A 17,095-nucleotide genomic window follows, 5' to 3' on the forward strand; every position below is an offset into this window, starting at 1 on the left:
GTGCATCTAGAGCTTCTTGTGCTTCAGAAGTCCACTGAAACTTGTCCACCTTCTTGAGTAGCTTGTAAAATGGCAAACCTTTCTCTCCCAGTCTGGATATAAATCTGCTCAGAGCAGCCATACATCCAGTGAGTCGCTGAACCTTCTTTTGTGACCGAGGAGCTTTCATCTTCATGATAGCTTCAATCTTATCTGGATTAGCCTCAATTCCTCGGTGGCTGACGATAAATCCGAGCAACTTTCCTGCTGGTACCCCGAAAACGCATTTTTCAGGATTGAGCTTCCATCTATATCTTCTCAGGCTGTTGAAAACCAGCTGTAAATCTTCGATGAAGTTTTCCGAATTCTCTGTTTTGATCACCACGTCATCAACGTAAGCCTCCACACGCTTGCCCCAGTGATCGGCTAAGCATGTTTGAATGGCTCTCTGATAAGTCGCTCCAGCGTTTTTGAGGCCAAACGGCATGGAGGTATAACAGAAAGCACCAAACGGGGTGATGAACGCCGTTTTTTCCTCGTCTTCTTTTGCCAAACTAATCTGATGATACCCGGAATAGCAATCTAAGAAAGACAGCACAGAACATCCAGCGGTGGAATCCACCACTTGATCTATCCTCGGGAGCCCGAAGGGATCCTTCGGACAGTGTTTTTTGAGATCAGTATAGTCGACGCACATGCGCTAATCCACTTTATTCTTTTTGAGTACAAGAACAGGGTTGGCTAACCACTCGGGGTGTAATACCTCTCTAATAAATCCAGCCGCGACCAAGCGAGCTAACTCGGCCCGAATGGCCTCTCTTTTGTCGGGCGTGAAACGACGTAGCTTTTGCCGGATCGGCCTCGCCTGAGGATAGACCTTCAATTTGTGCTCGGCCAGTTCTCTTGGGACTCCCGGCATATCCGCAGGTTGCCATGCGAATACGTCTCGGTTATCTTGCAGGAACTGGACGAGCGCGCTTTCCTATTTGTCATTCAAATTGGAGCTGATGATGGCCGTTTTGCGCTCATCAGCAAACCCCAGGTTGATCCGCTTGGTTTCTTAAGTCGGCCGCATAGAGGTCACGGCCTGAGCTTCGTTTGCCGGTACGGCGAGGTCTTCCTCAGGCTTAGAGTTCGCCGGCGTAGGAGGAACCGTTGACGGCTTGGTGGTGAGGGCTGCTTGGATGGCCACTCGGAAACATTCTGCGGCGCCTTGGAAGTCGGCGCGCACAGTTATGATTCCTTGCGGTCCTGGCATCTTCAGTATCATGTATGTATAGTGCGGAATGGCCATGAATTTGGCCAGCCCCGGCCTCCCGATGATGGCGTTGTACCCGCAGTCGAAGTTCGCCACCTCGAACCTCAGGAACTCGGTTCTGTAGTTCTCCGGAGTCCCGAAGGTGACCGGCATGTAGATGTGGCCCAGCGGGTATTCCCCTTCCGTCGGCACGATGCCGAAGAAAGGAGTGTCTGACTCGTGGAGCTCTTTGAGGTGAACTCCCAAGCCTTGGAGCGTACGGGGGAAGGTGACGTTGATGCTGCTCCCCCCGTCCACTAGCACCTTCTTTACCCGGCTCTCTCGGATCACCGGATCGACGAGGAGCGGGTATTTGCCTGGATGGTCGAAGTTGAGCCATTGATCCTCCCGAGTGAAAGTGATCGGGTGCTCCGACCACCGGTATGGGGCGGGCGGTCCGGTGGCCGCCACCAGTATCTGGCGGTCGTTGAGATTTTGTTGTCTTTTGTTCTCCTGCGACCCATGTCCACCGAAGATGACGTTGACCTCCCTGTCAACGCGTGGGAAAGCTCCTCCTCCCCCCTCCTCCTGCTGATGGGGCTGTCGTGGTTCATCTGGTCCTCCCCTCGGCGGAGGAGGCGGAAGAGGTTGGAAGGGTCGGCCGTGCCCGACGGAGTGCTTGAAGTCCCGGCAGTTACGGAGAGTATGGCGCATGTCCTTGTGGTACGGGCACTGGGCGTCGAGGATGTCGTCCAGCGTGCGCTCGCCTCCATGAGGTCCTCCTCGGGCGCGAGAGGCGGGTGGTCCGGCGGCGTGTACTTCTTCACGAGGCCTCTTCTCCCAGCGTTTGTCGGATGGCTGGTTCGCGTCGCGTCGTGGTGCTGCCGGTGCAGGCTTTGCTCCTCCGATGAGATCCTGGGCCCGCTCGTCGGCGGTGATGTAGAGGTCGGCTTCCCGGAACAGCTCCTCGGAGGTAGTCGACGCCTTTTGTAGTATGGCTCGGACGAAAGCCGAGTCATTGGATCCTCTGTAGAAGTCCTCGATCACGGCTGCCTCCGTGACCTCGGGGATGCGGTTTCTCATGGTCTGGAACCTTTTGAGGTATGACCGGAGAGTCTCATCCCCCCGGCGCTTGATGGATTTGAGGTCCCATGGTTGCGCTGGCTTGTCGGAGAGAGACTAGAAGTTGGCGGTGAAACGTCGACTGAAGTCTCCCCAGTCGTCGATGCAGTGTCGGGGTAGATGTCGTAGCCACTGCAGCGCATCTTGCCCAAGGACGATGGGCAGATACGCGGTCATGACGTCTTCGGATGCTCCGGCAGCCCGAGCAGCGGTGGTGTAGACGGCTAACCAACCCCCTGGATCCTGCTTAGGTTCATATTTGTCGACATTGGATACCTTGAAGTTGGGGGGCCATTGGATGGCCCTAAGGCGCGGAGTAAGAGCGGATACTCCGCACGTGTCTTCCTGTCGTCGGGGACGATGTCTGTCCCGGGGAGGGGAGTGGTGGTGATGGTTCCTCGACCGTCCCCGGGTGGTACCGCCAGTTGAAGCTGTGGCCGACTCAGTCCTGGTGGCCTGGCTTTGAGTCGGGAAGCCGTGATCTCGATCATACTCCTCCCGACGGCGAATTTCGTTTTCATGCCGCCGTTCGTGCGAAGCATTGATAGAGCTTCGTGCGTCTCGGCGACTGTTGATGGCGTGTCGCAAATCGTTCGGCGGGTGAGCGAGCGGTAGAAGATGGTTGGCCGCCTGAGTGAACAGGTGTCGGTATCCCTCGGCGTCGGGAGTCCGAGGAAGTCCGTCAGCTATCCGAGCTAGAACGCCTCCGACCTCGCTTGGCGTGTTCATAGCTCGGGCGAAGTCGGGGTTCAGGTTGCGCCCGAAGAGCGGATTCTCCCGGCGTTGCCTTGCATCTTGCTCGGCTTGCTCCTGAGTCCGTCGGCGATCACGTCGTCGGGAGTTCCTTCGTTCCCTGAAGACACGTTCTTCCGGAGTTTCCCCTATCTCCGAGACCTCGTCTCGCGAGACAGGCTGCTCCGGATCCCGTTCTCCGGCCGCGTGATGTCGTCGAACGTTCCTGCGTCGGTTCCTCCGTCGGCGGGATTCTCGTTGAGGTGGTTCTTCCCCAGGCGCGGTCGGTTCGTCGTCAGAGACGGCGGGCGACTCCACTCTCCCGATGAAGAGGACGTCGGGGTAGAATGGTACTGCTGTCGTGGCGACTTTCTTTCCGTTCTCCTTTGAGGCCGGAGGAACGGGAAGAACGACTTGCCTCTCCCTGGTCTCCTTCTTTCTCGCGACCCGTGTCCATTCTTTCGTCGGGGAAGTAGACAGCGGAGTCTTCTGGGTCAGCGAGCTTCTAGCTCCAGCCTCCCCGGAGACGATCTTTTTCCGAAGAGCCGGAGGTAGCGTCTTTCCAGCTTTTTCGGAGTTTGTTGGAAGAAACTTCTTTTCCGGCAGATCCGCGATGCGGTGTAGAATTCCCTCTTCATCCGCTACAGATGAGATTGTCCCGAAGCAGAATACAGATCCGGGACGCACGGTGATCTTGCTGCGGAAGGTGACGGCCATTGAGCTAGCTTGGATCGTCGACACACCCCCTACCTGGCGCGCCAGCTGTCGGTGTTTTGGGTCCGACCGCACACCCGGGGTTGCCCCTCAAGATGTTTTTAGGAGTAGGACGGTGTCGACGACTGTAGCAAAATGGTTCGTGCTGATCGCACGAGGGACAATGGACAAGGTTTGCAGGTTCGGGCCGCTTAGAGATGCGTAACACCCTACGTCCTGATGAGTATTCGAGTGTGGTTACAAGAGGACTCTCTGGGTGGAAGGCACAGAGAGTTTACGTGGGTGGCTAAACAAAGTAGGGTCGATCGTTCTGAAGGGGTGCCCCCTAGGCCTTATATACTCGACCGTGGGGCAGTACATGTGGATATGATAACAACAAGTAGCTAAAAGATAGTGAACCTCCTGAGTTTATCCCTACGTAACCCTCGCCGACTTATCCTCGCATGGCTCCGTTGCATGGGGGTTTCAGCGCGGGAAAGTCGGGTCTCTGTTGCGATTTATTCGTTCGACGTTGTGGGCCGTCCGGGTTTGCACCAATCCGGTCTCACGTCTTCTCTTCTTTGTTGGTTGTCTTTCCCCAGGCCCACGAAAGAATGACCTTACGAATTATTGGGCCCTTGGGCCTTTCGTGAGGCTTTTTACTTCTTTAGTGGACCCAGGGGATATCTATCCCCCACACAGGAGTTAACCTATAATTCTACAACAGCAACACCAAATTAGAGATTTCTCCACAATTGCACACATAAATACACAAAACATACACATCACAAACATATTGATATCACACATACACATTAATGACATCACACATCACAAACGCATTGATATAATTCACACATCACAAACATTTCAGATACGAGAGTGGTTACACAAACATAACGTCCACGAGTTAAAATACATAACGAGCACGAGTTCAAGTGTTTAGGGATAACCACCACTTGGGTGGTTAGAGCTTTGACCGCTGCCGCCACCACCACCAGGAGGAGGGAACGTGAAGAGCGAGTCAACAAATCCAGTCCCTGCTACGGGATCAGACCCACTACCACCAGCTTCGGGCGTAACCTATGCAAGTTAGCAAATATCAACATGTTAAATGCAAATATCAAAAAGTATACAAGTGTATAAATTAATCGACAGTTATCAAACGTACCCTATCTCCGGTGTAGGTATATGTGTCGGAGGGGTGTTGAACTGTGGTGGCGGAGCTGGTGTGTTTGCAAAATGGCTCCATTGTGGTGGTGGTGGAAAATTTGTTGCCATGCCCTGTTGCTGCATTAACTGTTAAACATATGTGTTAATATTGAAGATGTTGTATTGAAATAGAATAATTTAGAGTTCGGATTATGTATACTCACTTGATACATCGCTTGGTTATGTGCATTGCATGCCTCCATAAATTCTCGTTGTTGTCTCATCTCCTCACGCATCCTCATAATCTCCAACTCCTGCTCGTTCGGTCGACGAGAGCATGAGCTACGGGAAGATGAACATGTCCTCTGAGATCTCACCGACGACGAGTCAATGAATCCGTCGAAGAGTGCGTATCTATAAGTGATTCAAAAAATGTGATTACTGCATAGTCAATTTAGTGTCAACCATATAATTTCATAAGTTAGAGCTTACCGTCCATGCGCTTTGCCACCACCACTTGCGTACACCACCGAGGGATCCACCGGTTCATGGCGCCAATCGAAGTCAGGGCCATGGCGACGAACCATCTCCTCCCCATATGCCGCCTATACATCATTCACAACCTTACAAATGCAGGAATTTCTATACTTTGAACGTTTGTACTTTTTGGCCAAAACTCACCAGTCGATCCGTGGCTGTCTGGCTGCAGAGCTGGTCAGGGTTGTTCGGGTCTGGTCCTTTGTGGCCCTCCTGGTAGACCTCAATATCACTAGGCTTTTGGCCACTCGTAGCTTCCTGTATAAATAAAAAACATTCATAAGCAATCGTATTATTTGATGATCGACATAGATAGATCAAACTTACCATTCTTTTAGCTTTTCGTATCATGTCGTCACCGCCAAACTTATGATTAGGATTGGTTCCTCGACATTGTCTGTGATGCGCTGACGCTTTCTGGAAGCCTTCGGAAGCCCAATATCGACACCAAGCATAGTACGCATCAGGCACGGGCGCCATCCATGGAACCATCACCTGCACACACAATGTTACATATTATATCAATCACAACAATCAATATAAAGGGTAAAACAAATTGAATACTAACCTCACGATATTGATCCTCAGTCAAATATATCTTTGAGGACCCTTCCTTTTTATTCAAGGGGCCTGCTTCTTCCGGATGCTTTTGAAAATACAGGTTTGTAGCCTGAATTCTCGCATAGTATATGACATCCTTCACCAGCTTCTTTGCATTGTTTTGGAAGACACGTTCAGCGTGCCCCATGTAATCCTCTCCGTCAGGCAACCGATATCGAAGCTACAACATAAAGAATACAAATACAATGGTATAAGTCATAGATTTACAATATTAAGAAACATAACAAAAATAATAAAAAATTCATACCCAAAAGTCATTACGCACAAGTTCCTGTCTATCGGTGTGGTTTCGTTCCTTTTTAAACTTGTACTCGTCCCAGGTACTGACGAGCACCTCATCCTCGGTATCACCGTTTGACACCTTCACTATACCAGGGTAGTGAAGGCGGCAAAGAGAACCCAACGTAAGGTTAACCTGAGTGTGGTGTCCCTTGTCGTCAAAGGACAGGTCCTCCCAATTCCTGCATTACACAAAAACATTAACAATACACATAATAGTTATATGAGATAAGTTAATATATTACACTCATCGGTCTCCATGTGGCATGATTAAAGTCCTATCAGCCTCTCGCTCTATCGCGTGACGAGGCTTTATTGAGTGGCTTTTTCTTGAGCGACGTGTGCGTGTCGCTGAAGAGCCTCCCGTGCCATCATCCATCAGGTTGTCAGTCGGTTCGCCCTGTTGGCCCCACTGGTCCCACGCCTGTTGCTGCTCTCTCTGGTGGTCCCACTGGTCCCATGGCTGGTGATGCTGTGTGGCCTGGTCCCATGTCACGTGCTCCACCTCCTCATTGTGCTGCTCAGCCTCATTGTGCTCCTCCTCCTCAATGTGCTGCTCCTCAGTGTGCTGCTCATCCTGGTACATACAACTCAAGATTTATTTGTAAATATGTAAACAAATTTATTTGTACAAGATATGTTACCTCATCTCCATGTACCGCGCTCAACAGCTCTCGATGTCTGCTGCTGCTCGAAGAACTGCCCTGAAAAAGGCCCAGGCCCTTGAATAGCCCCTTCACTGACTTCTTTGATTTTGGCGGCATCCTGCATAAAAAATAAGAAATTATTCATTAGTGCATCAAAAATGACATAATACTTAAAAATATAAACAAATGAAATAACAAAACAACTTTACTTGTTAAATATCATCAAAATCAGGATCTATTTGTTCTCTTCTATGCAGAGGTCGCCATGTAACTTTTCTCCTAACAGGTTGTCTTCTCCGTCTCTCGGGAAAAGTTAAGTCGTTAACGTCTGCAACTAGTGAATCTAATGCCGGTGCAGAATCAATATGAAAACTAGTTGGCAACTCTTCTTCTTGAAACACCTCATCAACCTGCTCAAGGTGACCAATTTGATATTCGTCCTCACCAGGAGTGTATAGGCGTTCGCGGGGATTTACATTGTACACAACCCTCCATTTAGACAACTTTTTGCATGGATATGTCGAGAAATAAACTTGGTCTGCTTGATGGGCAAGGATATACGTGTCGTGTCCTTCAAGCAATTTTTCAGGTTGGATCTGTGTCATCCCAAATTCGGTCCTATAATACTTCGGGTCATACCATTTACACTCAAAAAAAACTAGCGCTAAAGGCTTATTTCCAGCAAATGTAATCTCGATTATATTTTTGATTTTCCCGTAATAGCAGGCTTCGTGTCCTTCCATGTCGGTTGCCCTAGTAACGACTCCACTATTTTGAGTGGCGGCCATAGGATGACTTGATTCGAAAATGCTTGAACGAAAGCGATATCCACTAACGTCGTAACGTCCATAACTTTTGGCAGTTACGCTTCCAATAGATAACTGACGTAAGTCATCATTCAAATTCATTTCCTCCCCAAACTGTCAATTATGCCACAAAGCATTAGCAAATTCTGTAATATGAGTTAACTGAAATTGGCTCTCGGAGCCAAATAATTAAGACTTACACGGCCCCGAAGCCACATAATGAAATTAGGTCGCCCATGCATACCATCGCGTCGCAATTTGTCTATGTCTCTCGCTGTTGGCCTACCGAGACACCTCATGTTTTGTTCATCGAACTCGCTGTCAAATATTATTTTATGACATGAGATATTTGATAACATAAACTAATTCACATATGAACAGTTTAAGAAAATAAGTCTTACACCAAGTATTTCTCCACCTCAGGCATATTCGTGAACATGTACAGTAAAGCAGACTTCTGTTCTTCCATACTAAGGTGATATGCCTTGGGTGGACCAACGGCTTTGTCGTTTGTCTGAAAAATTGAAAGATCACTACACGGAGGCATCTCTCGTTCATCATCATGGTACATTTTCTTTCGAGCAAATACATTATGTTCTTCTGCAAAGTAACAACTTGTGAAGTGTGCTACCTCCTTTAGTTTAAATTGTTCAGCAATACATCCTTCAACTCTTGCCTTATTGCCCACCATTGCTCTAAGCTTCTTTAATGCTCTTTCTATATGAAACATCCACCTGTACTGAACAGGACCACCGACCTTAGCCTCATATGGAAGATGTACAAAGAGATGCTGCATAGGATTGAAGAAACCCGGTGGAAATATTTTTCAAATTTGCACAAAAGCATCGGTGCCTCTTTCTCCAGCTGTTCCATCACATCTCTTCTGATTTCTTTAGCACACAACTGTCTGTAGAAATAGCTAACTTCAGCTAACGTTTTCCACACAGCTTCGGAAATGTACCCACGAAACATTACAGGCATGAGCCTCTCCATAATTATGTGGAAGTCATGGCTCTTCAGTCCATTCATCTTCATTGTCTTCAAGTTCACAGATCTTCTAAAACCAGCGGCATAACCATCGGGGAATTTAATATCCTTCATCCACTTCATCACTTCTTTCCGTTGCTTAGATTTCAGACAATAGTCAGCTTTTGGTTTGCCTCCGTTTTCTCTAAGCACTTGGGTTGGACGATCACATATCACTGCTAAGTCCATGCGTGCCTTGTCATTGTCTTTCGTTTTATCAGGGAAATCCATGCATGTATTTATGAGGGCTTGACAAAAGTTACTCTCTTTATGCATGACGTCGATGTTGTGCATCAAAATCAATGACTTAGCATAAGGAAGCTCCCGCAAGCCACATATGTGAGTCCAGTTATGCTCCTCACCAAAACCTTGATACCTTTTCCCACTCTCGTCTAGGACAAGTTTCATATGCTCTTCTGTAATTTCTATCCCACTACGTTGCTTGGGCGGTTTCGTGACAATGGTGCCCTTCCTAAATTCCTTTCTCTGCCTTCTGAAGGGGTGATTGAAGGGTAGAAAACATCTATGGCAATCAAAGTAACATATCTTGCCACCAGCACTAAGACGAAAACCATCTGTATCTTTAGCACAATAAGGACACGTCAATCTACCATGCACGCTCCATCCAGAGAAAATACCATACGCCATAAAATCATGAACCGAGAATAGATATGCAACACGAAGATTGAATTTCTGCTTCTTGAAGCAGTCATAGGCTTCCACACCTTGCCATAGCTTCTTTAACTCTTCAATCAGTGGTTGAAGCATCACATTGAGGCGTACGCCAGGATGCTCAGGCCCAGGTATAACAAGACATAGGAACATAAACTCATATTTCATGCAAAGAGCAGGTGGAAGGTTGTACGGTATGGCAATGACAGGCCAACATGAATACGACGCAGCGGTCATATTGAACGACGTAAAACCATCAGTTGCCAAGCTGATACGAACGTTTCTTGCATCGCTGGCAAAATCTGGATCAAATTTGTCAAAAGCCTTCCATGCATCACCATCTGACGGGTGCACCATTAACCCATCTTGTCTGTCCGTACAATCTTTATGCCACCTCATGTGCATAGCGGTCTTCCTCGAGAGAAACAAATGTTTCACTCTAGGAGTGAGAGGCATGTACCGAAGCTGTTTATGTGCAACCTTTGTCACCACCTTCTGCCCATCTTCATTTACAAGCTCCACGTACCTCGACTTCCCACATTTTAAGCATTTCTGTTCTCTGCCATGTTCCTTCCAAAAAAGCATACATATGTCTTGGCAAACATCAATCTTCTCATACTCCATACCAAGACCTTCAAGCAATTTCTTGGACTGGTACATGTCTTTGGGCATCTTGTGACCCGTAGGAAGAACCTCGCTAATCAAATCCACAAGCTCCTTGTAACAATTAATTGAGAATGCAAAGTTGGACTTGATTGACATCAGCCGGGTCACGAATTCGAGTACGGTCACGTCAGTGTGCCCGTGAAGAGGCTCTTCTGACGCTTTGAGTAGGTCGAAGAACTTCTGAACCTCCGGTGTAGGTGAATCATGATGATCTGGTGCTAGTTCAGGCTGCAGATCCTCAAGCATCTGGTCCATCCTATCAACATCATCTTCACCATCATCAACTTCTACTTCTGTTGCTCGTTCAACATCTTCACCGTGGAGATACCAGACCTTATAGCCTGGCACGAAACCATATTAGCACATGTGTAGTGTGACCTGCCTCTTGGTGTGGCTCGTCATATTTCTACATTTATTGCATGGACACCTAATATTATCTATTTGTGACAAAGCAGCTGCATGGTCCAGAAATATCTGCGTCTTGGCAAACCATTCACTTGTGTGACACCCACCCTTCTTGAAACCTTCATACATCCAATCATGTCTATCACCCATTATTGCGGCTGTGTGTACGAGTAAAGAGCGTGTGTGAGACAATCACGTTTCTACACGTCACACATACATCTATAGATAAGTAGTAAAACTATATATATATAAATAACTATATATATACATAAATAACATTAAATTTATCAATATCGAAACATTCATACAACCTAATATTATAAGTTAAATCTAATTATTAAATAACATCAAATTCAACAATTCAATAGCATAAGTTAAATCTATTATAATAATAGAATTAATACTTACCTAACATCAAGCCACACATGTGATATTAAACTAACTCTAATCACACTCTAATCACATGTGATATTAAACTAACTCTAATCACATGAAAGTTAACTCCCGTCGGCCATAAAAAACCGACGAAAATAAGCATGTATACACAAATTTAACAATCGCACTCACATTTACATTCAACAATCGCACTCGCATTTACATTCAATAATGCATAAAGTCATATGAAAACTAAGAACACTATAAATTAACAATTTTAAAATAACTCTAATCACATGAAAGTTAACTCTCGTCGGCCATAAAAAACCGACGAAAATAATCACATACTTATTTACATATAGATAGGATTATACCTCAGTGGCTGACCGGCGCGTCGGGGCACGAGCGGACGGTGGACGACGGCGGGCTGGGGACGACGACGCTCGGGGTACGAGGAGCTCGGGACCTTAGGGTGGCACTCGGGTGGCGGCGGTGGCGCTCCGGGGCGGGCCGAGGGCGGAGGCGGCGCTCGAGCAGGGCGGCGGCGGCGCTCGGGCGGGGCGGCCTCGGGCAGGGCGGCCTCGGGGGCAGGGCGGCCTCGGGCAGGGCGGCGGCGCTCGGCCAGGGCGCCGCTCGGGCAGGGCGGCGGCTCGGGCGGGGCGGCTCGGGAGGGGGAGGGGGCGGCCTCGACGGCGGCCTCGGGCAGGGCGGCGCTCGGGCAGGGGCGGCGCTCGGGCAGGGACGGCGGCGCTCGGGGCGGAAGTTTGACCGTTGAGTGAACGGAGAAGGAATGAGCCCGCGCGTCTGCGGCCTGGCTCTAAAAAGATTAATCCCCGTCGGCTAGAATACGGGGCCGACGAGAATTAACTAATTCTCGTCGGCCAGAACACATGGCCGACGGGGATTAGTTAATCCCCGTGGGCTTGGGACGAGGCCGACGGGAATTAATATAATGTCCGTCGGCTATTTGGTGGCCGAAGGGAATTAGTCTATTCTCGTCGGCTTTCGCTCTGGCTGACGGGAATTACCCTGGCCGACGGGAATCAGTAGAATTCATGTAGTGATCACGTTTATCACCCATTATTGCGGCTGTGTGTATGAGTAAGAAGTGTGTGTGAGACATTCATGTTTCTACACGTCACACATACAACTATAGGTAAGTAGTACAACTATATATATATATATATATATATATATACATAACATCACTACAGTTAACTCCCGTCGGCCATAAAAATCGATGAAAATATTAACCATAACAATATTAAATAAATTGTAATTGCATTACAGTTAACTCCCGTCGGCCATAAAAACCGACGAAAATAAACAATATTTGCAACATTAAATCCATTAAATTAAATAATATTTTCAGAACATCAAATTTATTAATTATAACATCAAATTTATCAATATCGAAACCTTCATACATCCTAATATTATAAGTTAAATCTAATCAATAAACAATTAACAATTTTAAACTAACTCTAATCACATGAAAGTTAACTCCCGTCGGCCATAAAAAACCGACAAAAATAAACATCTACACACATATTTAACTATTATAATCACACTCGCATTCACAGTTAAGGATCTATACCTCAACGACAAGGCGGCAACGGCGCTCGGGAGGCGGTCGGGGCCGGCGGCGGCACTCGGGGAGGCGATCGGAGACGACGGCGGACTTGGGGGCTGCAGCGGTGCTCGGAGAGCCGATCGGGGCGATGGGCGGTGGTGGAGGAGGCCGGCGGGGGAGGCGTCGGCCTAGAGGCTATTGCGGCGGCAGCGGGGTCTGGCAGGGGCGGCGCGGTGGCCGGCCGGCCGGTTGGGGCGGCGCGGGGCTGGTAGGGGAGGCGCGACGGCGGCGGAGGATGGGGCAGGCGGCGACGGCTGGGGCGGTTGGGGCAGGCGGTGGCACTCGGGGAGGCGCGGCGACGGTGGCGGTTAGGGCAGGAGGCAGCGACATCGGCTGGGGCAGGAGGTGGCGGCGCGGCCAGGAAGACAGAAAGAATGAGCCCGTGCGGGTTCACCCGTGCTCATAAAAGGCTAATCCCCGTCGGCCTGCGCTCTGGCCGACGGGAGTTAAGTAATCCACGTCGGCCTACGCTCTGGCTGACGGGAGTTAACTTAACGTCCGTCGGCCTATGCTCTGGCCGACGGGCGTTAAATTATTCCCATCGGCTGAGATTTAACCGACGGGAGTTACATTATCCCCGTCGGCTTTGTCCCTGGCCGACGGGAATTAACCTGGCCGACGGGAATCATTAGGATTCCTGTAGTGTCTGACCTGCTTGTAACCCCTACTACGAGCAATTAGGTGCCGGTAGCGATAGCACGAGCAATCGAAGACTGCAAGTAGGGTCATTCTGTATAACTTTCTCATCCACCGACCAAACATAAAAAAGGGATATACAAATTTACTCGTTGGTGCTAGTTCGAAACAATGACAATATGTATGTATAAAAACCTATAACACAATATGTTTCTAATATGAGTATTTAACGTATGGAGGATGAGATATAAAGGACAATGCTAGAGGTATATAAAGCTGAAAGAAACCTAGAACTAAGCTATAGCAAACAAGTTATTAGACCATGCTCAGCATAGCGTGTATATAGATGTACAAAATAATATTTTGCGTTATAGACTATATTGTTTAAACAAGTGGAGTTTAAAACAGAGAGTGATAAGAGTTGAGACAACATCCCGCTTTTTTCTGGCTTTGTCTGGTCGGAACACCTACTCCGCTCGTATCCCGTGACGGGTGAGCCCCACACGGTGCCCAACCACCGTTGTTGGAGAATCCGTTGGTGGTGGAGGAGGCGAGAGAAGCGTAGGCGCTCATGGCCATTCGTGGAGGCGCGTCATCGCCCGTCGGCGGTCGCTGCGTGTCACCCATTGTTGTGCTTCGTTAGCACGATCCCACCCTCGCCTTTGTGTCCGCCTCGAAGCCATGGCGGGGGTACGGTTGGGGTCGACGGTGTGGCGGATCAGCCTGGGCCTCGACCGCGTCAGGGGGGAGGTGGATCGACCTCGTGGGCGACGACGCCGAGGGGTGAGCGGGGCTGTGCCTGCACGGCGATGGGTGGGAGCGGGGTGGTTGCGCGAAGGCGGGGACGGGGGAGGGGGCGGAGCACGGTCGGATCGCACGTGGATGAAGCCAACAGTCTAGATTCACAGATGGCAGAACCAAAGGAGGTAGGCTACCCTTATAGCCTTAATAAGTATATATATATATAAATATATATATATAGAGAGAGAGAAACATGCTCTCCTCTATATATCTATATGAGGCTAACCAGCAAAGACATGTAAAGGATCATGAACTCTATTTTTAGGGGAGATTTTTCTCTTATATTTCTCCAATAATGTCCTCTAAACAGTGATATAAACATAGAGAAAGTTATTCCATCCTATATATACACATGACAAGTATTTACTAGGGGTGAAATCATTCTTTTACCCTAACTTGATCTATAAAAGGGGAGGGCTGGCCTCAGAGGAGGGTCCCCGAGATAGAAAAAACCATACGATACGAGAAGACAAAGAACCGCTAGCAAGATAAGGATAGCCTTTAGACCAACAACACATAGAGACATAGGATCTTTCCCTCTCTCACCTGCTTGTAACCCCTACTACGAGTAATTAGGTGCTGGTAGCGATAGCGCGAGCAATCGAAGACTGCAAGTAGGGACATTCTGTATAACTCTCTCATCCACCGACCAGACCTAAAAAAGGCATATACAAATTTACTCGGTGGTGCTAGTTCGAAACAATGACAATATGTATGTATAAAAACCTATAACACAATATGTCTCTAATATAAGTATTTAATGTATGGAGGATGAGATATAAAGGACACTGCTAGAGGTATATAAAGCTGAAAGAAACCTAAAACTAAGCTATAGCAAACAAGTTATTAGACCGTGCTCAGCATAGCTTGTATATAGACGTACAAAATAATGTTTTGCGTTATAGACTATATTGTTTAAAAAAGTGGAGTTTAATCTAGTGTTTGCTTGAGGAGCGGAGGGAATGGAACGACTCCATTCTTATTTTTTTGATGTTTGGTTACCATGGAGGAGAGCGGAGCGGCTCCTGAAGTTTATAAATAGCAAATATTTGGAATGCTCTCGCTCCACCAAAACGACTGGATGCGAGCACTCTCATCCCTCTCCTCCACTCAACAGTCATATGGCTCTCCAACCAAATAATAAACGGAACGGCTCCGCTCTATTCTACTCTTCAACCAAACAAAAAATGGAACGGTTCCGTTCTGTTTGACGAACACAGAATAAAATGGATCAATTCTTAGAAACTAAAATAGAGCCGCTTGATCCCAGTTGGCTCTCCAACCAAACCCAGATTTAACATAAAGAGTGACTAGGTGGGTGCCCGTGCGATGCCACAGAACACAAATTGCGAGCCTCTAACGGACTTAGAGCCCTGGCAGAGCTCTAGGTACGTGCTCGTGCGTTGCCACGAGACAAGAAAAATGCCCGTGCATCGTGATATAATACCCATGTATTGTGACGGCGACATAATTACTCACTTCCAGTGGCATAGAGGAGCATCTAGGGCTAATGGATCCAAACAAGTTGTTATCCAAGCAAACATTATGCAAACATAGGCAGACATTCCCTAAACTCACGCCAGGCAGAGAATCAACTAACATGCTCACATAATTTTTACAGGCACCAAAAACAAAATCATTTCAAAAAATACATTCAACATGAACCCAACAAAATCGCAAAATCATTGCCACGAGAGTTAAAAATTAGTATAAACCATAGATACGGAACGACAAATATCACTATGATATACAAAATCCGTGTGATAAAATATTACTGTACCACTAATATTATATTGACGATATAAATATATAATATTATTATAAATACGCCAACTCAAATAGAATAAAATGATATCGAACAAACATTATAAGAAGTTGAACAACCATGTCAAAACATTTATGCTTGAATACTGCTAAGTACAATTCAAGGAACGGATAACAATCTATTCTCATGAAATGAAATCAAAAAGGGGTAACACATACAGACACCCGACCGGACTTCAGAAACTTAAACCAACAATGGAACTCCCCACCTCTCGTCAAGCTGAGCACCCGCCCTATCAACCACACGTCTTTGACCCCTTTTGCTACGACCCTGCAAACTGAACATGTAAACTATTACCAATTGCCTCTACCTACACTCTTCATATAGACAACTCCACTCCTAGAGTATGGTCATGTTGCAACAATCATTTATGGTCACAGACGTTCTGGTTAAACATTTCATGTCTTTGGGTTGCAATGTACAAAGTCTCAGCTCCAGCGCCATGTGTACTATCAGTCATATTTAATAAAAAAATGGAATTGCAAGCTATTACCACTTCAGTCCAAAAACATATGCATGTTTGAAGTAGCATCTAAATTGGGATATGGAATCATGCTAATAAACAATAATTCAAGTTACTGGAAATCCTATGACAAAATACACTTCTAAAAATCTAAGCAACAATCTTCAAAATGAGAATTTCCCTTGCCTTCAATTTTACGCTCTCAAGTTCCAAATTATCAAAGTGCACTTTCTTCAAAGCAACAATCTTCTCCTTTTCAAGATCACGGGCTCTGTAAACATTACTATATGTACCCTGACCAATATGAATAAACCAAAGAATAATTCTTGAAAACAATTTCCAAGGCAATAAAATTTACATGTGGCAATCCTCACAGTGAGTTATTTCCATCGGAAGTACCCCTCAGGCCCTCACAACACTCATGAACACATCTGAGCACATAATCTCAATAATTCAGTCCAAACCAAATTCTAGAAATGGTTTGAAGTATATCAGCCAAATAACAGTTCTCGCCTTTCACAGTTCAATGTCTAGACTTTAAGTATGAATCCAGAACAGAGCAAACAGAAAAATACTATTTGTTATATTGTCGCCTTATTTCCAGAAATTCAGCAAAATCGAGCAGTCTTTGCCGCTCTTAGCAGAAAGGAATCCTTTTGTATCTCGAACTTCAAGTGCTTCCAGTACTTCTAGAATGCCAAATCTCCTGCAAACAATATTTCAAGGTCAAATAGATCGCCACCAGGAAGTTATGTTTGCCCATATTGCAAAACGCTGATGTTTCATAC

This window comes from Zea mays, chromosome 1 (assembly GCF_902167145.1).
Source record: "Zea mays cultivar B73 chromosome 1, Zm-B73-REFERENCE-NAM-5.0, whole genome shotgun sequence".
NCBI lineage: Eukaryota > Viridiplantae > Streptophyta > Magnoliopsida > Poales > Poaceae > Zea > Zea mays.